The following is a 23,797-nucleotide window of genomic DNA, read 5'->3' as shown; positions in this document are numbered from 1 at the left end:
ACACGTTGCTAGAATGAAGGACGGAAGATGGACTCGCAAACTAGTTGAATGGAGACCAAGAGCCGATAAACGTAGCAGAGGAAGACCACTAACACTATGGCAAGACGACTTTCGAAAGACAACAAAAAAACTGGATACAGAAAGCACAAGATAGAACACTTTAGAGACAAACAGGGGAGGCATGTCCAGCAGTGGATTGAGAGAGGCTGACGATGATATATTTCTGAGAACACATTATAATATTATACACATTATGTGTATTATGAGAACATAATAAAATAATACATATATAATTTGAAGTTTCGACTTTCATTCTGGGAATATATTTTCATTTTTACATTTTTCCTCGATCTTAGTGGCATCAGCTATCTGGCTATCAGCTATCATTGTTGTATACCTAAATTGACAAAATTACTTTTTATGTTCAAATGTGAATCAAACATGTGAATCAAATAGGAACCAATTCCTCGAACCCATTTTTTTGATTTTCAAATTATGGAACATCTACTAATTTGTAAATTATAGGTTCACTCTTTTTTTAGAATTTATACTAAAAGTTCCAAAACGACAATGCCCTAACAACCTGTTTTTAAAGTTTACTTTCTAAGAATAATGCAAGTTGATACGCGGCATTTTACAGATACCTGTAAAACGATATATCAACACAATGTGTTTGCACTGACAGGGCGAGCGAGCATTCGACAGCGTTGACTGCACGTTGCAATTTCGATACGTGAGATGTTTATAGAGATGGATATTGTATTGTTCTACGACTATTTCATTTCTATATCAATTCTCCATTGAAAATTGAAACAAGAGAAAAATAAAGAGGATATATTAAGAAATAAATGCATTTCACTTAATTTAAATAACAGATGTGGTGGCACAAATGTTGCAACTTCTTCCGCAGCGGGCGAAAAAGGATTTTCACAAATCAATTTCTAACGGCGAATCTTTTTCTTAACCCTTAACTTGGCGGTGTGTACTCCAGGATACGTTGTTTATTATAATTAATTTCTCTATATATACGTAAAGTTGCCGCGAGATTTTAAACGTACCCTCTCCATAAAGTATTCGCCTAACCAATAAATTAATTTGAATGTCATACACAGAGATTTCCACCAATAAGAGAGCGTTTTATGTAAGCGTGCTAAAAATGGCTTCCAAAAAAGGTGTTAGTTTGTGTCATTCGGAAAGTAAATTCATTTTTTAAATGTTTTAAGTTATTATATGAATTGGTAAACAATAATTCTAGATAATTAGGCCTGCAAGAAACAATCGTATAAAATAATTTTCAGGATTTGTTTATAAACAAATAGATAGGATCACTTTGAAAAGTAGTAGCTCTGAAAATACATTGCCAGGTTAGCGGCAATTTAGATAGTATCCTTGAATATACATTGGCAGGTACTGATGAAAATTGAATGAGTATCTTTTTGGATACATCACCCGGTATACGGACAAATACTAACTGTTTCTTATTAGCTACTTTGCCCATTAGAGAATTAACAGAAAAGTGATAAAAACATTTGGTATATTATGTTTGTAATGATTGATCGTATGTTCTTATCTACTCCAAAAGCTTGTATGTATGTCCCAGCTTGTATGTATGAATCATATGTATATCCCGCCAATATTTCTTGAAAGTATTAGTATAAAAAAATGTTACAGTATGTTTTCATATTATCGAATTCTATTTTTTACATATTAGGTATATACAGTGCGTCTATAAAGTAACGCATAAATTCATTAGATATTATCTAAATAAACATAGAAATTCCCGAAACAGATCGATTTTTATTTTTAAATTACGATTTTTTGGCATAATACTAGTGACGTCATCCATCTGGCCGTGATGACATTATCGATGACACCGAAAAAGAAGATTCGTAGTCACGTCATATATTCGTAGAATATACCTGGAGAAGATGTCAGAAAAGATCTTTTCGGACACTTTCCAACTTTTACAACCAAAGGACGATGCCGAAACTGTTGCAAAGGACAAACAGCAATGAGTTGTACAAAATGTAGGGCGAGATTATGTTTGACGGAATCCCGTAATTGTTTTTATGATTTTCATAATATCTAAATTTTGTAATATTTTATACTTATAATTACTTTCTACTTTTATTTTTTGAGTGTTCCAAGTTTTATTTGAAGTTTTGAATTTAAGTTTTAAAAATAAGTGTTTGATCACCATTGTAGTTTATTTATAATTTATAAATGTACATGAGTATATATTAATTGATACAATACTATGTGTATGGTTGAAACCCCTACACAAAAAGCCATCTATTCATAATTGAAGTAACACAAAACTCCACAAAATAAAATGACAACATTAAACAAATCTACAAATGTTTCGCTAAAAGTCTTGAAAATTCTAAAGACTTTTAGCGGAACAATTTATTGTAGATTTGTTTATTGTTTTCATTATATTTTATAGAATTTTAATAATTTTGCTTTAATTCAATGACCCAACAATATTTAATATATTGGTCCAAACTACAAATATACATCTTGGCAATGTATCTTTCTAGATACGGAGGTATTTTTTTAATAACCTGGCAATGTATCTATTGGGCATCAGTACTTGTTTTATAGTGTTCCTGGCAATGTCTCTTGCGAGGTACATTGTAATGTACGGTACGCCTAGTAGTGTATCTTATGGGATACAATGTCAATAAAATGTCAAAAAATTTAAAATAGAAAAAAAACTGCAATTGACTCTGATAATGGAGCCCTCTAAAAATGACATCCAGTAAGCAAAAACATTTTTCTTACAGCGGTTATAGGCGCGCCAAGTTAAGGGTTAAGCAGGAAAAACCATTATGAAAGCCCGCCTCGGCACAGCCCGGCACGGCACAGGACAGGCCGGCACGTCCAAAAACCCATTTGTAACGGCCGGCACGGCACGGCATCGGAAAAATGATCATTTGCCATAGAGAGCTCGTCGGAAGAAGAGGTGATAATAGTAAGTGCCATTTATGCTGACATTGAAGCAGACAAAAATGCAAAATTACGACGGAATCACCGGTTTTGGGTGCACGAAATATTTAAAAAAAGAAGAAAATATGGCGAGTTTCATCATCTTTTCCCGCATTTGTTAAAAGATTATGCAGAACTTTTCAAATATTTTCGAATTTCACAAACCAAATTTTGTATTTCCATATGTCAAAACAAACAACACGCTTTCAATAAACTAAAATCAACATGTGTCTACTTACTACCAACAATTATGACGCACTGGCCGTTCGACTTCAACGGATTTTATTCTCCTCGGAAAATTCAGGCCGTTCCGTTTGCATGCTGGACTGAGCCGAACCGAGCTGACCGCTCATAATGGGTTAAGTTGTATTTAAATCTATACAAATGAATTTGGTCTGTCCTGTGCCGTGCCGGGCTGTGCCGAGCCGGGCGTTCATATAATTGGTTTCCTCCTTGTGTGTGCCACATCCATTACTGGAGGTTGGCTATAACTATAGAAAATTATTCTCTATCCTGAGCTGTTCTTAGTATCGAACGTGTGTCCATGCCTGTCCAGTATCTTACATTCCTCAGCCAGGAGCATTTTTTTTTCCTGGACCTCTTTTTCCTTCCACTTTCCCTTCCATTATGAGTGGTAAAAAGTTGTATTTTTCTCCTCAGTAAATATGACTTAGATAACTAGTTTTTTGAAATATTTAGGAGTTCTCTCTCAGTCCCCATTCTCACCAGTACCTAGTTGTTGGTCACGTGGTATGTCCAAGAGATCTTCAGCATCCTTGGAAAAACTCACATCTCAAAGGCTTCCATACGCCTTATACTTGTAATTCCGAGAGTCCATGTTTCCACTCCGTATAGCTATATGGAATAAATGAATGTTTATATTTATCAATTTTTATTGGTATCGGATTTCCGACGATAAGTCTATTAGGAATTTTTTCATTCTTTGAAAAGTGGGTAGTCCAGAAAGCCACTGCGCATCCGATAGGAAAAATATTCTGATTCGGATTTTTTGCACAATCTTAATCAAAAAGGATCTCTTTTAACAAATTTGCATATTGCCAAGTCTAAAAGTGGGTAAAAAATTTTTTAAACGTTTTTTTTTTTGTTTCTTTCGTAAAATTATTTTTTTTTTTTGAAAAATAACTCTAACAAGAAGTAAAACCACTTCTATGTAAATTGGTATATTTGTTAAAACTTAAAAAATCCCAATGGATTGAATAAAATATGTCCAATTCAGAACGTTTTCAGACCTATCGGTCCATCATCAGTGAATCTACAATAAAATAAGTAATCCCACTATTAGAATTGAAAGATGGTTGAAATTTTTAAAAGCTAAAAAAGTGTGGTTAGATTACTTACGTGCATACTTGCTAAATAGCCCCAGAACCAAACAATGGTTGAATTTAAAATTCAATTTACATTATTTAAAAATAATATTAAACAGGCTAAACGCCGATGTTAAAGGATATAGCCTATGGGAACATGGTGAAACCCTACCAAAACCTCAATCAACCATCTTAGGCCAACTTTGACTATAAAGTGTCAAAAGTGTGTAAGGAACTGTTTGAAGTGACATTGACAGTAGAGAAAAAGGTAGTCGATTTTCAAAGTTAATTAACCAAAAGGTCATGACCCACAACAAATGATAAAGATTTTAATATCTGAAAATGTCTAACATTTTTAAATCTACATATTGGTTTTTGAAAAGAAATTGTAATATACAAAATTAATTTAGAATATAAGATTATTATGTTGACTGTATACTATAACATTAGATTGATCAAATTGATAGAAAGAAAGTTAAGCTGCTGGCAATAATGATAAAAAGATAAAAATAGATGAAGGTGAGAGAAGCGAAAGAATAAGTATTAGTTGGAATGTTATTGTACAAAATGAATAAATTGGTAGGCAAGTTAATCAAGTCTATATTGTATTGGTGGTTGTATATGTAAAAGGAAAATATTGTTATTTAAAAATAAATGCAAATTTTTGTAAATAATGGATTTGAGTTAGGATACAGTCAAATACTTAAAAGTGTGAAATATGTAAATAAAAAGGATTGTAATTATTATGAGATGTTTTATTTTTTAATTTTATTTTAAAAGTTTTGAGAGAATTCTTGTGACAAAGTGAGGGTATGTGAAATTAGAGATAAAGAAATGTATGATTATAGCTGAGTCCAGTTGATACAAGAATGAAATTAAAATGAAAATAATATTGAAAGTGTACTGAATAAAATAAAACCAAAGTAAGAAAAAGAATATTGATATAATTTAATTGTAATGATAATGGATCTGAATGTGAGAACTGAAATTAAGTGATGGGATGTTAGTTGGAGAGGTAAAAAAAAATTACTTGGAAAAAGTCAAAGACAAAAAGTAGAGGGCTGTGGTGTAAGGTATACAGACAAGAATTTTAAGGGAAAGAGAGGGATAATGAAAAGATGAGGTGTGGAATTAAACTGAATGAAGTAATGAAATGAAAAAGAAGTGAAAAGATAGTAGGGTGAATTAATGAGGTGATGGTTAATAGGGTTCAGTAGTTAATAATGTTAGTTAGGTAAAGGAGTTTGGAAGCAGTGAAGGGAAGAGGAAAATTTGAAAAACGAAGGGAGAGTAAGTTAAAAGAGAAAGAATAGGATAAAAAGAGGAAGTTGAAAAATAGGAATTATGAGAATAATTGGCGGTGAATGAGGACAAAATTGCGGTTAAGGGATGTTTGTCTATTGACACAGTTGGGACTCTTCTTCAGGTCCTTGACAATCTCCAAATCTTCGTATAAGTCTAAACGGAGTGTATTGTTTTGTTGAATATTGTGTATCAACTGGACACCTTCAGGAATCTTAAGTTCATGTTTATTGTCTTTTAAATTTTTGTTTTTAAAACCTCTTTGTTTTTTAATTGCCAATCAAGCGTGTGCGACACTATTTTCAACCGTTGCATGTATATGTAAAATGCGTAAATAAATTAATTCTAATTAAATTTTTTTTCACCATCTTGCTTGAAAAGGTTCCCTTTTAACAAAAATTTGCATGTTGCCAGGATTAAAAAGCAGTCAAACATTTTTTAAACGTTTTTTTTTCTTTTTCCTAAAACTTTTTTTTGCATCAGTCAATTTTTTTAGGTTTTATGGATCATTCCAAATAGAAAAGATCTTAAGTAAGTATTCTCTAAAATTGTTAGTTTTCGAGATATAAGCGATTGGAAATTTAAAAAATTGCTAAATCGGCCATTTTTAACCCTCAAAAACTATGTGAAAAACCCAAAATTTTAATGTTACCAAGGTACGTAGATATTCTATACGTTTGATAAAATCCCGAAGAGCTTTTTGCAATATAATTTCAGAAACCCCTTTGGTTTTTAATTACTAATCAAGAGACCTGGATCACTAGACCTGGATCCCGCGTACCAAAAAAAACTTGTTTAATAGCAAGCTGAAAATTTGTTAATAGCTTAACGGTGTCTAGTCGGACAAACTTTGATGTATGGGAAGACTGGAACAGGGGAAGTTTTAATTGTGGAACAGGTTAAAAATTTGAAACGTCAGACTACGAAAATGTTCCATGCATTTTGTCGGACAGAACTTCCAATTGATTTGTTACCATTTCATTAAACTCTCATGCAAAAATCAGACTGGTGTTTATCACCAATTGAGCATTTTAATAAGTTGAACACGAAGAACATGTTAAATGACAGGAATCGTGTTGGTTAGTAATAGCAGTCTGATTTTTGCATGAGAGTTTAATGAAAGGGTAACAAATGAAGTGGATGTTCTGTCCGACAAAATATATGGGACGTTTTCGTAATCTGGCGTTCCAAATTTTTGAACTGTTTCACAATTAAAACTTCCCCTTTTCCAATGTTCCCGTACATCAAAGTTTGTCCGACTAGACACCGTTACGCTATTAACAAATTTTCAGCTTGCTATTAATCAACTTTTTTTGGCACGCGGGATCCAGGCCTAAACGTTTTAAGTTTAAAAAAATTGTGTTAAAAATTTTTTGACCCATTTCTGACCCTGGCAACATGTAAATTTGTTAAAGGGAACCTTTTCAAGTAAGATGGTGAAAAAAATTGAATCGAATATTTTTCCGCACATATATTTATAATACGCATATTACATACAATGTTGTATACATGCAACGATTGAAAATAATGTAGCGGCCGCTTGATTTGCAATTAAAAAACAAAGAGGTTCTCGATATTGTATTGCAAAAAACTCTTTGGGATTTCAGCAACCGATGTTTAAAGAACATCTACCTATGTTGGCCACATTGAAATTTTCAGTTTTTCACATAGTTTTTGAGGGTTAAAAATGGCCGATTGCGCAATTTTTAATCGCTTATATGTCCAAAACTATAAACTTTAGAGAAAAATCACTAAAGACCTTTTTTGTTTGGAATTATCCAAAAAACCTAAAAAACGTTGCTCGATGCAAGAAAAATAATTTTAGGACAAAATCAAAAACGTTTAAAAAATTTTTGACCCACTTTTGGACCTGGCAAAATGCAAATTTGTTAAAAGCGGTCCTTTTTGAGTAAGATTGTGCAAAAAATCCTAATCAGAATATTTTTCCTAGCGGATGCGCAGTGGCTTTCTGGACCAGCCTAGCAAACTCTATACGAGCGCGTATTTCGCCCTCGTGGTCCACATCGTTTGTTATCCAGCAACCAAGATACTGAAATCTTTGTACGGGCTCTATCTGTTTGTTACAGATACAAATATTGTGTAACAGCCAATACATACTTTTGTTTTATTTGTGTTATGTTCAGCCCCAAGCTATATCTCTCTCTGATTATGACATTCAAAAGTCGTTGCAAACCCTAAGCACTATCGGCAATAATGGCGGTGTCGTCTGCGTATCTTAAGTTGTTTACGTATTCTCTGTTGACTTTTATTCCTTCTTCAATATTTTTGAGGGCATTTTGAAAGATATTTTCGGAATATACAGAGTGGGCCAAAGAAAACAGTCCATCTCGATATTTGGCAGTATTTATTAGATTTTAAGGAAATGAAGAAACAGGTCGATTTTTGATCTAAGGGGGACACATTTTTACGGTACATACATCTGTCATTTGTCAACTTCCTTCCTTCCACTCCTCCACCCCATATTTTTATATAGGGAATAGGGGTAGTATGCTAGCGCATTTGGAAGCTTATTCAATTTTCTATTCAATAATACATTGACATAATTATTTATACAGGGTGTCCAAGAAAAATTATTTTGAATTAAATTAATTGATTCAAAAAGAAGAATGTATGTAATTTATTTAACTCAAAAAACATTCTACTGCTGACAGAAAACATAAAAAAAATGTTTATTTGATAAATAAACATGGTTTGTTGCTTAAATTCAATAGTCAACGTACCAAGAGGCAGATGGGTGACAGCTTGAACGTTAAAATTAAGCGAAAAGCAATGTTTATTTATCAACATTTTTTCTGTTTTGTGACAGCAGTATAATGTATTTTGAATTAAATAAATTACATACATTCTTCTTTTTGTATAAATTAATTTAATTGAAATATTGTTTTCTTGGACACCCTGTATAACTAATAATTACACTTTTATAAAAAAGAACATTTTTATAATAAAACTTTTTTATTATTTATAGGAAAGAATATAAAATAATTTAACGATAAACGATTTAACGATAACATGCTTAAAATTCCAAAAATTGCACTCTAATAAAAAAGTACTTTTTATATCACGGTTTTGTTATTGTACAGCTGGTTCCAAAAAAACTGATACGACTCTTAAAGAGTATTTTGTAGAAAATTGAGCAGTGTATTTTGAAGGATAAATACTCATTATTTACATGTTGTCACTGTCACTGCCAAATCTTAAAATTTGTCAGATAACTTATTCTGTTCAAATTCAAAAAATGGCTGTTTGTTTGTTTATTTTATTATTTGTCTGTCACAATAAATATAATATAATGTCAGACCAATCATACACTGCCCAAAATGATTAAATCGTACTAAGAGTCGTATCAGTTTTTTTAGGAACCAGCTGTACAATAGGACACAACATGTTTGGAAAGAATAATTAACTTAATAAAATATGAATTTTTATTAGGTGTATTAACTGTTATTTATTTATAATTATGATTCCAAAAATTACACTAGTATAAAATAGAATTTTTTATAATACCACGGTTGTTTAAAATGGTATATTATAATTTTAAGTATATAAACTTTTAATTATTTATTAAAACAATTAAAAAAAGATACGCAACAGCCGGGTTCCAACTGGGGACCTTCGATCTGCAGTCTAATGGCACTGAGGCACCATCAGAGGCACAGTAGATATCGATTTATTAACGTACTTTAAAATATCATTGCATTAGTCACATTTTTAGAATAGTTTGAAAATAAAAACAAATCGATTTATCCATACAGTGTGATTGGTCAGTGGGGTAAAGCTTTGTAGACCCGTTATAAGTAATAGATAGTAATAAAATTTAATAACAAAAATTGCAGCCAACTTTGATTACAGATTGATAATCAGTAATCGTAAATTGTAAGTTTTAGATAATTATTCAGTCACGGCTTACTTAAAATTTGGAAAGATTTAGACCCGTAATTATTAATAAATTTACACATAGGGAATGTTATACAAAAATTATAGTATGGTAATGGTACTTTTCGATAATGATATAAAATACAGGGTGTTCTATTTAAAATTACTGAGAAAATAATGTACTTGCGTTTTGACTCACCCTGTATTCAGTATAAAGAAAATTAGCAAAACAACCATTTACGAAAATTTTGACAATAAATAAAAAAATATGACGTCAATAAACCATTGACCTTGTGCTTGCTTTTATTTATACAGGTAGTTAAACTTGTTACGATTTTCATATAAAATTGGTTATAACTTTGTAAATACCCCGTATAACATACCAAACCTTTAGATTTTTGTAATCGAAAAGTTACGAAGATTTCGAATATAAAATAAAATACAGGGTGTTCTATTTAAAAAAACATAAGTTTGGTCTGCCACTATGTTATCGAACACCCTGTAACATTCTAACTAATTTTGTAATGTGAAGCTCAAAGTTCGCTACAATTTTAGTTATTAAGTTTTATCGCTATACATTACTATAACGGATCTACGGAGCTTCACCCCACTAATTATTAATCACCCTGTATAATAGCTGTAAAATATTGCATTGTTAGCTAGTTCTAAGCTATCCTGAAAATTTCAGGTGTCTAGGTAGCCTAGAACTATTTTTAAAATGGATTTCAAAATTTGCGGAGTCCGTGACATCAACCAACCCAAAAAAGGTTTTAATTATGTTAATGTTTATATTACTGAATAGAGAATTAAATAACTTTTCAAATGAGCTAGCACACGACCCCTATTCCCTATTTAAAAATAAGGAGGGAGTCGAAGGGGGGGGGGGGGGTTGACAAATGACAGATGCATGTACCGTAAAAATGTGTCCCTTTTAGACTTTTTTATAGGAAAATATTTAAATATATCGATACATTTTATTTATAGTAATTAAGGCTTAAGAAAATTAATTAGGTTACAACAGTTAATTTCTTCGGCAAAAAATCTGGCATTAATAACAAATCTAGTTAAAATTATGTTTTTCTTAACATTTCATAATCGACTTTTTTATTCAGCCACAAGTTGGATGTGATAATAAACTCAGCCGAGTACATCTCTAGTCCCACGATTACAATTCGTGAAACGTTTATAGAGCACGGCGCGCCGACCATATCATTCTATCGTGCATTTGGTGTTTTGCGGGATCAAAATCCTCGCCGCATACGAAACGGATGGATCACCAGTTGAATGCGGAATCAATGCCCGGCTGGGTGACTGTCACGAAAATCGTGGATAAAATATGGCCATGACGTAATCGTCCCATGAGCGGCACATTTAACAATTCTACACATTCCGTGATTTATTAAGATTCTACCAGATGTACGTCCGGTAATTAAAACGTTTTTTTGACTTGCATTGTTGCCAGTTCTATAAACTAAAAAACACTAAACGTATGAGAAATAGAGAAATACTAAAACCATACCTAGGTACCTGATAAAATACATACCTACAGAAATATTAAGACTTCTAACAGAGAACCACATTGATATCGTAGTAGAATAATTATTCAATAAAATCTACGATACTGTCGAAATTTCGAAATAATATAATGTCTGTGTTCATTCCAAACGAACAAAAACTCCAAAATAATAAAATGTAAAGAATATAGTACATTTAGTTTGATGAACCATCTTTTAAATATCTTCTTGCGAATGATAAATTAACGTATCTACAAAAAACTAGACGATAGAATAACGGGAAACTAACTGGGATTTAGAAAAGGCTTTGGCACTAGAGGGGCATTATTTACAATATAAATACCTACTCACAAAACGGTGTCAAGACGCCAACTGTGAGGTATTAAATTCATAGGTCTAGTTAACTTTGAGACAGTCTTCGACAAAATACAACACAGAAGGCTTGCAAACATAATATGGAACACAGAAATAGATGATTATGATGTGAGAAACATTACCAATCTATACGGATATCAGAAAGCCATAATACGAGTAGACAAACAAAAATCTAAAGAAAAGAAGAGGAGTGCGACAAGCATAGATACTGTCCCCTGTACTTTTTAAATACACACAACCAAATTTATATGGAATCATCTGATATTTCGTAACATTTCGTACAAATTTAAAAAAACGAACACACGAAGTCAAACAATAATTATTTTAAAGCAATTAAATAACAAATACATAACAATTAAATAAGTATTTAACAAACAAATTGAAACTAGTTGTGTTAAAGTCAATAGCATAAAAAATTTCAATATAAAACGAATAATGTTTAAATTGTTTATATTTATTTTTGTTTTGTTTTTGTGGTAGTCAGTGGTATCACCTCTAGTCCTTATGCAAGCTTCAGTTTGCGTAGGCACGCTCCCAATCAAGTTATCAACATTCTGTTGTGATAGATTGGTTCCATTCTTCAAGAGCAGCTTATACTAGCCGTGCAGTGTTTTGTGGATTATCCCGGCGAGCTCTAATTTTTCTTTTAAGCATATCCGACAAATACTCTATAGGGTTAAGCTCGGATGAGCAAGCAGTGCACTCCAAATGCACCTTCTGCTTCAATGATGTCTCTAGTCTCTCTAATGGTATGTGGATGTCCATTATCTTGCATGAAATTAAATTGTCTTCTGTTGTACCTCTCCAGAGCCTACCTATAGGTTATCAACATACCTGTGAGCAGTTAAAGTTGATTGGATGAAAATTAAAGGAGTTTTTTCACGGATCACAATTTCTCTCCAGGACATTACACTTCCCCTTGTATATTTGTGAACAGATCTGACAGTTTTCGTTCCTGTTTATCTTCCTCGACCTCTAAGTACACGATTTTGTGGTCATCTGATTTTACACAAATCCTGACTTTTCTGAAAATAACACATTTTGTCAATTCCCAATGTTCCAGTTTTGGCGGTGAAGACGCCAATTTAGGCGATCAATCTTGTGTTGGCTGTATAACTCGGGAACCCATAACCGTCTCCTGCTATATACTTCTTGGTACGAACTCTTCTTCCTATCGTTTTAACTGAAACAGTTACACCTGTAGCTTCCAAAAGCTGTCTTTGGAGCTGCAGGTGAGAAATGGTTGGGTGTCTTCCAGCTGACTGGACAATTAAACGATCGTGGTGAGCCGTTATTACTTTTTGGCGACTTTCCCTTGCTTTATTTTTGAGCTTTCCTAGTTCCTGTTACCTAGCTTAGGTTTTGGACAGAACGCCCTGTGTTACACCTAGCTCTACGACTATGCCCCTCTGAGAACATTACTTGCTCCACAAGAACAATAATCATTCCCCATTGTAAGTTCTATAACCCCACATGAGGCATATTTTTGTTATTGGACGCAAAAGTTAGTTTATTTATTTTTGTTGAATTTGCAACTCCAGCAAATAACCTATAGCGTAGCGAGCTGTACTATCTGATTGTCATATCGATTTGTTTATTTTCAATAAAAACCTTCATTCTTCGCAACAAGATACTTCGTATCGTATGCAGACAGAAAAGAAGGACAAGAAGCAGATCACATTACGAACTACTGCGAAGGATATGGGCATTGAACACAATTGAAGACGAAATAATAAAAGTTAAAGGAAAAGCGTTAGAGAAAGTACCCAGATACAATTACCTAGAAAATGTGAGCTAAATGAACAATGGGACCGTAGCCTTGAAATAAAACGACGCATTGAGCTGGCCAGGAGTGTTTTTATAAGATCAAAGCAGTATTATCTAATAAACTGTGAATAACAAATAGAACTAGAGTATTGAGATGATGAAAAAAAAAATGCCCTAGAGTGGAATCCCCAAGGAAAGAGAAAAAGAGGTCGCCCAGCACAAACTTGGAGAAGATCCATCATGGACGAGATAAGAAGTCAAGGAAAGTCTTGGAATGAGGTGAAGGCCCTAGCGCAAAATAGAACCCGATGGCGCGTTTTCACTGAAGCTCTATGCTCCACTTAGGAGTTCAAGAACATTATATATATATATATATATATATATATATATATATATATATATATATATATATATATATATATATATATATGTTGAGATGATACATATTCTCCATCTTATTATGGAATCGAAGTCTGGACAATTACGATCTCAACTCAATACAGACCTGTTAGCTCAAAAAACATAAAACGTAAAAAATGCTGATACCATAAAAATATGAAAAAGAAAATGAAGTACTCAACACTATCAGGGAAAGAAAAAGGAGCTGCTTTGGTCACTGATAATAAATGAAAAATATGAGTTGATCCCATGGGTTATTCACAAGGAAGGTGAAAGGAAAAAGAGAACCGGGAAAAGGATTCATGTCTTGTTTGAAATTTTCAGCAGTAGAGAAGAAAAACAACAATAGGACTCTTCAGAACTATTGCAGACAAGGGAAAATGATTCATGTCTTAGGGGCTAAGGAACACGAAGAAGACGACGGTAGAAAACTAAATAGAAAGGACTCATAAAAAACATAGGCGTAACCAGGATTATCCTAAGGGGGGGTTACAACTACCTGAAAGTGGGGGGTTACCACTACTGGAAGGTCTCTGAAAGCTATGGTGTTAAGCGTATAGAGCTCAAACACATCAGAATGGGGGGGGTTACAACCCCCAAAACCCCCCCTGGTTACGCCTATGATAAAAAATGACTAAACCAAGACACAACTCACACTAATATTGTTCTTCTGATCATCCTCCAGCCTCAAAAGTCCACTGCTCAGCATAGGCCTCTTCCTCCTGTTTCCAACCCCGACTACCTTGCGCCGCTCTCATCCAGTTTTTATTTAGCCTTCTTAAATAGTCGGTTCATCTTGTAGGTGGTCCACTGACGCTTCTTTTGTCTTCCGTTGGTCTCCATTCCAATTACCTCTTTTTCTATCGCCCATCTGTCATTCTGACTATGTGTCTTCTTCTTTACGTGCCATCTACGCGACGGAGGTTGGCAATCATCATGGCTATTCTGATCTTATATGCTGCTGCTCTGAATAGTTCGAGTGATGTGCATCCATACCATTCCCTAAAGTTACGCAACCATGAGATTCTTCTCCTTCCAATATTTCCATTCTTTTGTTGACTTTTCTCATGACTTCATTGTTTGTTACATGCTCGGTCCACGATATCTTCAGGATTCTTCTGTACACCCACAGTTCAAATACTTCCAACTTTTTAGCAGTCGACGCGTTAAGTGTCCATGCTTCTATTCTGCAAAGCAGAGTCGAGAAAATATAACACCTTGACAGCCTAACTCTCAAGTCTAATTTCAGTTCTCTTGTACAAAGTACCTTTCTCATTTTATTGAAGTTTGTTCGTGCTTTCTCTATTCGAACTTTGATTTCTGTGGAGTAATAGTTTGTGTGATTAATTATGGTGTCAAGATATATGTAGTTTTCAACTTGTTCTAAAGTTTTACCGTTAATTGTCAGGCTTCCATCATTATTTTGGGTTTTTGATACCCTCATAAATTTGAGGTTGTCCGCTATTATGATAGTATCGTCGGCATATCTAATGTTGTAAACTGGCTATGTGCTATGTGTCTTGCCCTTCTCCATTTTAGTCTGGCTATCCTTATGTAAGTCAGTCACCTTGGTTCTTCCTGTTCTTCTCATGCATTACGACAATTAATCTCTACTACCTGTATTCATCTTCGAGTTCGTCAATTGGCTATTTTCTTTTCATTAAAAAGTAATCAAATTTAATATTACACTATATACTTTAACTAGTAAAATTCAGAAAGTTAATAATCTGAAGAATCAATTAGGTAAGGGTTTGTGAACCAATGTGTATGAACATACATCCTGTCAATAAAGAATCTTCTCTAAAAAAAACTTTGACATAGTGCCCTTTACATCGAGCATACAGATTTAAGAATTCGCATAATAGTCCAGGAACCGAAGCTTTTCACCCCGCAATTTTTACAGAATGGATCAATTTGCTTGAAAATTTGAGAATAAGTAGTGGATAGGCCAAGGATCAAAATCTATATAATGACGAAAGGCGCTTTTACCATGGGGGTGGTTGCCACCCCATCTCGGGGGTGGAAATTTTTTATTATATTTTGACCGCAAAAGTTGATAAAAACATTAATAATTAATTATTATAATTAGAATTATTCTAAACAAAAAATGTTCTATACATTTTTTTGATAAAATTAATAGTTTTCGATTTATTCGCTATCGAAAGTGTTACGTTTTATATCGAAAAAATCAATGTTTTTCAATATTATACTCATTTACGATTCACTCAATTTTTACCGCAGAAAAAAAATTTTCAAACCAAGTTCTTGAGAATTAAATAACCTACAATTTCATATATAAACATTTTTTCGTATCTCTGATGAAAATCTTTCTATTCTGAAGAAAATGGCATTTTTTACCAAACTACAAAAATTCGATATTCGCTTTTAACTTCAGTTTCTTTAAAACTAATCATTCTAAGACAGTTAAACTTCTGGAATCTATTAATAATATATAAATAAATAAGAATGAATAAGGCCAATGACTAAAACATCGCTAACTTACATTATTATGCTTCCAATTGGATTTCTTCTTTTTTTTTTTCAAAAAAATATATTGATTTTTTAACAATAACTTTTTATTTTTCATACTAGAAAGTTTGGTAAAAAAAGAAATTTGTAGGTTTTTACAAGGTCTATAAGGCTGTTAATATTAAATCCTTTTAAAATTCTCAGTCGCAAAAAGAGGTGACTTTGAAAGGGTTGGTAAAAACGGTTTTTGCATGTTATTATAAGTTTTAATTGTCAATAGCTCACTCAAATTTTGCCGTAAAAAAAACTTTTGCAAACCATGTTCTTGGAAATTAAATAAGCTACAATTTTATATTTAAATGTTTTTTCGTATCTTTGATCCTAATTTTTGTATTTTGAAGAAACGGGCATTATTTACCAAACTACAAAAATTCGTTATTTGCTATTAACTCCATTTTTTTAAACTAATCATTCTAAGCCGGTCAAACTTCTAGAACCTATAAATAATACACAAATAAAGAAGACCAAATAAGCTCAATGACTAATTTTCATTAGGGTGGTGAGTAGGAGGAAGTTTCCGATCACTTTTTCGCTGAAAAAAATAGGGACTGACATTCTTTTTATTATGAGTCACTTAATTTTTGAGCTAGAGACTATTCTTTTATTTCTGGAGATAGACATTTTTAAATACTTAAAATTAGTTGAAACAAGTTATCCTCGAAAAATGCATCGTTTTGCCGTCTGTTGACTTTAAAGCTACAATATTTAGCATTTGACGAAGAGGAGCTAACATATAATTAAGTATAGCCCGATTATTATTGGTCTTACAGAAAATTAAAAAAATAAATTTTGTTTATTTTTTCAAGAGGTACATTTTTGTTAAGCAAAGTTCTTTTGATAAAACGAAAACTTTTTGAGTTATTAGCAGAAAACTAATTACAAACATTGGTTTTTTCGATATAAAACTAACACTTTCGATAGCGAATAAATCGAAAGCTATTAATTTTATCAAAAAAATGTATAGAACGTTTTTTGCTTAGAATGAATGTTTTTACCGACTTTTGGGGTCAAAATAAAATAAAAAATTTACACCCCCGAGATGGGGTGGCAACCACCCCCATGGTAAAAGCGCCTTTCGGCCTCATATAGATTTTGAGCCTTGGACTATCCACTACTTATTTTCAAATTTCCAATCAAATCGATCCATTCTGTAAAAATTGCGAGGTTTTTTCCTGTTTTAAGCTTCATTACTTGGACTATAATATATGTATTTAAAACAGAGAAGGACAAAGTGACCAGTTCGTATATCGTATACATATTTTCAAAACTGTTTAATATTGAAACTTTTTACGCGGGATAAGAAAAATTTAAAAAAAGGGAATGATAAACTGTGTTGATTCTTTTTCATTTCAATTATTTTAAAAACATTTTATAATAGCGATTTGTCAATTTCTATTTCGACTCCTATAAAGCGCAATCAGTGCCAATATTTTTCTTTGGGCGACAAGCTCGCTAATTTGTTGACACTTTCCAGTCGTATCTCTGTGTGTCTGTGTCAGAATCTACAAGAAAAAATGTCTAAAATTAGATAGAAGCACACGCAATACCATGTACTTGTTAACATGATATATTGCCCGGATACATCTCTTGTTTCTAATTTCGTTTAAAACGAAAGGCATAAAAGCTTTCGTTTGGCAGCTTGTCATTTTTCGACACACCTAATGTAATATTCATAACGGATATGACAGCTTGTTTTTTACTCTTTCAACAATAAGCGGAAAGGAAATGTATGAAAAGGTTTGTGTAAATGTGGCAGCGGTTTACTTAACTCTATCAACAGACATTTACAATACAGTGATGAGGGCGCTACTAACCGGCAAAATAACGCAAAAGATGGAAAACATAATACGTTGTGGAATAAAATGAGATGAAACTTGTAGAGGTGGAAAAATATCGGGTGAAACCGATACATTACCACAATCTAGAGTTTCCAACGTTAGAAGTTAGCCTAATAGCTAGTTGACTTAAGTCATAATTGTACGTATGACGTTCTTCCTAACCTAGTTTCATTAGGTTATGTATGTCTTCTCCTTCTTCTTTGGTTTATTGGCCCCCCTACTTGGGTACTTGGCCAGCTCATTGTCTCGGAATAAAGGAAAGATCCTTATTCATCTACAATTTGGAGTTGATAGGAACAAATACAACAAAGGTAAAAACTTTTTCCACCTACCTCTACCGAAAGTATACTTTTCCGGACCTGATTGTAGGGAGCAAAGTTGTACTTTTCCTCCCTAGGGAGGAAAATATTTTTCCTCCCTAGGGAGGAAAAGTAAAAGTGACGTCATGGTATTTCATTCATGAAATATAACTTATTGACGCCCTGTATAATATCTATTTTCTATTACGAAGTATCTATACATTTTAACGTTTATTTATAAAACATCCTGTATTTTGCAGAATGGTAAAAAACAGTAAATTGTTATTTTGATTTAACAATGTTTACATTAATAATTTGACTTATATTTTGACAGTTGACAGTTATATTGTACCTACTTGTTGTTTTAGTTCTAATAAATTTTGTTGGTTAGTTACATAAATAAATTAAGTAAAAATGAAAAAATGACTTGTTATTTGAGGAAGGTGGAAAACCCATATGTATAACATGGCAGTAAAGTGCCTTTTCCTCCCTTGAATGATTACTGTCCTCCGCTACGCGTCGGGCAGTAAACTTCATTCTCGGGAGGAAAAGTTACACTTTCCTCCCTTGTTATACAAATAGCTATTCTCGCTCAGGGATAACTGTCGGCCATTACACAATCTGCTTTAATAAACCACAATTTTAGTGTGAATTTAAGTTTATTTGACGTTTATATTTCGATTTGACGTTTATTTGTGTCACCCAAAGCTAATAACATGGGACATTAACCTATCAAGGTTAACGCGCAGACTATGAGTCCGCTTGTCGAATTATTTGTCGATTTCTGACGACTATTTACGATCTCGGTCGTGGGGTGCTCGCTGCTCACTAACTTCAACTTCACTTTATTCAGAGGGGGGGTGTGAGAATTGTCTAGTGCACTTAGTTCTGATGCTGTATTGAATTGTGGAGCGTGAATCCGCACGTTATATAAGTTGTGACAAATCTTCAGGTAAGATTCAATTATAAAATATTTTATTTCTAGGGGAAATATAGTTATTAAGGTACCAAGGGTATTATAAGAATAATAACGCTTGAGGTCAATGGTGTATATACCGAGTGCCTATGGCCCGAAAAATTTGAATGCATTTTGAATTAATTAGTTTTCAAGTACATTTAGCAGCAATAGTCGTAACGTAATTGTGGTAACCATAGTTTTAGTTAGGTTTTTATTTGTCAACTTGACCGTATTTAACTAGTTATTTAAATTTAATGCCCAATGGCAGGGGTCGGCAACCTTTTGAGTCGGAAGAGTCAAAAATTACAATTTACAGAGTCTGTTCCAACGGAAAGGACCAGGCAACACTCCTTATGGAAAAGCGGTCCCGGTCAAATTTGATGAAAGTTTGGTCAATGATACTTCTTGATGTGTAGATTAAAAAAGTCCATGGCACCTGGGTCTGAATAACTACTATTCTCGAGTTACAGCCTTCTGAAGTTATTGGATTCGAGTGCTCGGTTTACGTTAAGTGCACTAATTTACGGTCAAGTGAACGAAAATATTTATTATTAGAAAAAGAGAAACTCATGTTCTTCATACATACTTGCGTGTAGTATATGAATTCGTGGTCAAAAATAGTTGGATCATATTTTAGTCTTCAGAAAACCTCCGAAAAGTCTTCAGAAAACTAAAGAAGTGAGGTATAAAAGGTGCTGCTAGATCGATATAAGCATTACCATGTTTTCAATGTTTTCATGAATGCTTCTCAGTTATGGAATACCAGCAAAACTACAGTTCTGCCTTATCTTTAGAAAACTACTGAACAGTGGCGGATCTAGGGGGATGGGGTAATTCCACTCGTAACATGTTCCAGAATAATTAAAGAAAAAATTGTTGAAACATAAAAAATACATTAATTGACATAAAACTTGTGCCGCATATCAGATTTAAGACAGGTAGAGAACAAGGACTTGATTTCAGTACAAAAAAAACAAAGTAAATGGTACTTTGTAAATGCTAAATATTAATTACAATTGTCTATGGAAAAATCGGGTTTAAATCATCTTCGACTATTCGTATGTTAACATATTGCTGATATCGGTTAGGTGCATCATATGTCGTGTTAACTAACGACCTATCAGGATACTTAACATTGGGTTGATGTCTTGCAAAGCCTAAAAACCATAACACACTGGTGATATGAGCACAAGTACCTACAGTTCTCGCACCAGATTGACAGGTACAGTAGTACCCGTTAATCGGTTCTTCTACAGGCTTATCTTCATCAACCGTATAGGAAATGAATACTTGGTGTTTTGTAGCTTGCCGAAACCTAGAAAAAATTTCAAACTCTTATGAATCCCGGTTCATCCATATTCTCATCAATTTAAAACTCTTCGTCATTTTCTCTTATTATTTTATCTTGTATGTAAGATGGTACCAGTTTAATTTGATATATCCCAATCGTAAGGTCTTTTAGGTAGTCTAAGTCGAAAACAGGAAAGTTAGCAAAATCATGATTATGAAGCCTTCTCCATTGACCATTTCTTCTATATGATTATAGCTAAGTATGAATATTATAGTTGTTATAAAAATAACCCTACAAAATTATTCTCCATAATATTTTGTATTAAAAAGCTCATCATCATTGGCTGTAGAACCCCCGGTGGACCTCAGTCTGTTCGAGAATCAGCTTCCATTCCATTCTATCCTCTGCCTTGGTTTTCCAATTTCGTACTCTTAACACCCGTAACTCATCTTCTTTGGTCCTTAAATCGTACTCTGGGCCATGGGCGCCCATACCCATGGGCAGGGGGGGCCATGACCCCCCTGACTTTTCGGGTGATTTGAATTATATCATCATCATCATAGTCATTAACATCTTAGTAGATGTGTTGTGGTTCATAATTGGGCTTCAGCAGCTCGGACAGTTTGATTGATAATATTTCTCCACTGGTCGCGGTCATCAGTTACATGTATTGCCTCAGTATACTGTTTGTTGAGAAGCTTTTTAGTAATGTCCGCCCATCGTTGTGGAGATCTTCCGCGTTGGCGTTGAGTCTGAGGCCTTCCTTGGACCACCAACCGCTCCATTTTGTGATCACTCCGATGGATATGACCAAAGAACTTTAAAATTCTAGAGTAAACGGTACTGGAGAGACGCTGATCCGGTTTAATTTCATCCAGAACCGAGACATTTGTACGGCGAGCCGTCCATGGAATTCGAAGCAGGCGTCTCCATGTCCACATTTCAAATGCGTCTATACGTCGTCTATCTGATTCTTTGACTGTCCATGTCTCGCATGCATAGTAAAATATGGAAAAGACCAGAGTTGAAACAAGTCTCTTTTTGTTTGTCATAGTAATGTGACGATCACGCCAGACCCCGTTTAGTTCACTCATTGCTGCTCTTGCTAGTTGAATGCGTCTTCTAATTTCGGGTTCACAACTGCCTGTGTTGTTAACTAGAGCTCCAAGATATATCATAGATGAGACTACCTCGCATCCCGCAATAGTTTGGGTTTCAGGAAACTGTTGTTGGCGATCAATAACCATGATTTTGGTTTTGTTGTAGTTAACCATGAGTCCAAATTTAGCACTTTCTTCCTCGAGTTTTTTTAATAATTCAATAATTTCTTCTGGAGTAGAGGCTAGAAGTGTAGTGTCGTCTGCGAAACGCAAGTTAGATATCTTAACACCACCTAGGTTTACTCCTCCCTCCCAACCATCCAAGACTCTGCGCATTATGAACTCCGAATAGATGTTAAATAATAAGGGAGATAAAACGCATCCTTGGCGTACTCCCTTCTCCAAAGTGCATTTGTCAGACAGGTATCCGTCCATTCGAATATATGCCAGGTTATCTTGGTACAGTTTGCTAATAAGGTGAGTCAAGTGTTTAGGTACACCCATTGTCGTCAATATGTTCCATAGTTTGTCCCATCTAACATTATCAAAGGCCTTTGTATAATCGACGAAACATATAAATATCGGGATCTGGTATTCTCTGGCTTTTTCTATGATGTTTCTTACATTAAGGATTTGTTCTCTAGTACCTCTGCCCTTTACAAATCCAGCCTGCTCAGGTGCTATTTGCCAACTTATGAAGTTTTCTAGACGCCGTTGCAGTATGTAGAGGATCACCTTACTGGCGTGTGATATTAGAGCTAATAGCCTGTAGTTGTTACAATTATTTGTTGAACCTTTCTTATGAAGAGGTATGATTATGGTCTTTCTCCAATCCTCAGGCCAAACGCCTGTGTGCCATATTTCATTACACAATCGATGTAATATTTTCACTCCACATTCCGGAAGATGCTTCAAGACGTCTGCAGTAATGAGATCATATCCTGCTGCTTTGTTTAACTTAAGTCTTTTTGAATTATATAGGGTTATTCAAAGTATACAAAATATAATGTGCAACATCTTTACGTTTGCCACCCCCCTAAAATTTTTTATATGGGCGCCCGTGCTCTGGGTTTACGTCTTTTCGTTACACTATCCGCTCTTTGGTTTTAAATGTGTTTTGATGGCTCCATCTCGTTCATTTTCGTTAAATAAAGTTATTTCATTAATTCTGGAACATGTTACCGGTGGAATTACCCCTATCCCCCCTAGATCTGCCACTGTTCATTAGTTTTTTACAGATAAAGCCGAACTGCAGTTTTGCTGGTATTGCATAACTGAGAAGCATTCATGAAAACATGATAATGCTTATATCGATCTAGCAGCACATTTTATACCGCACTTCTTTAGTTTTCTGAAGACTTTTCGGAGGTTTTCTGAAGACTAAAATACGATCCAACTATTTTTGACCACAAATTCATGTACAACACGCAAGTATGTATGAAGAACATGAGTTTCTCTTTTTCTAATAATAAATATTTTCGTTCACTTGACCGTAAATTAGTGCACTTAACGTAAACCGAACACTCGAATCCAATAACTTCAGAAGGCTTGTAACTCGAGAATAGTAGTTATTCAGACCCAGGTGCCATGGACTTTTTTAATCTACACATCAAGAAGTATCATTGACCAAACTTTCATCAAATTTGACCGGGACCACTTTTCCATAAGGGGTATTGCCTGGTCATTTGACCCCCCCCCCCCCCGTAAATTCGTTTAAGAATTATGAAAGATGAAGTAGTTTTCAATCCTAATAGCAATATTATTAATATTTAAAAATATTCAAATATTACTAAAAGATTTTTAAATAACTTATTGGTCCATTTCCTTGGTAACACCTCCATGGCTTCTAAAATTTGCAAGCCAGATGGATGCTGAAGCGAAGAAGACAAGAGGGAATTCAAAAAACTAACAATTCACGACTCCGTCTGTTCAGCTGGTAAATTCCAACAGAAAATGAACCTAGTTACTCAAAGAAGTAACTACCAATATAAAAATAAAATGAAAATTCCATTTTTATTCAGTTGCAATGCGAAGGCAAAACAATCTTATTTTTCACTTAAAATACTGAGCGCAGTCTAGCCCTCTAAATCGACGATTTTCGACCCTTGTTGGTGTCTCATCGGAGAGAACGTAGGCCTGCTTCTCCATACTTTAAGTGATCAATACGGAGAGTTCATCCCCCACACCGCAACTGACGTGAATGGACTTAAAGTATGGA

This window comes from Diabrotica virgifera, chromosome 7 (assembly GCF_917563875.1).
Source record: "Diabrotica virgifera virgifera chromosome 7, PGI_DIABVI_V3a".
NCBI lineage: Eukaryota > Metazoa > Arthropoda > Insecta > Coleoptera > Chrysomelidae > Diabrotica > Diabrotica virgifera.
The sequence above is the reverse complement of the archived record's forward strand: the minus strand, read 5'-3'. Positions refer to the sequence as shown.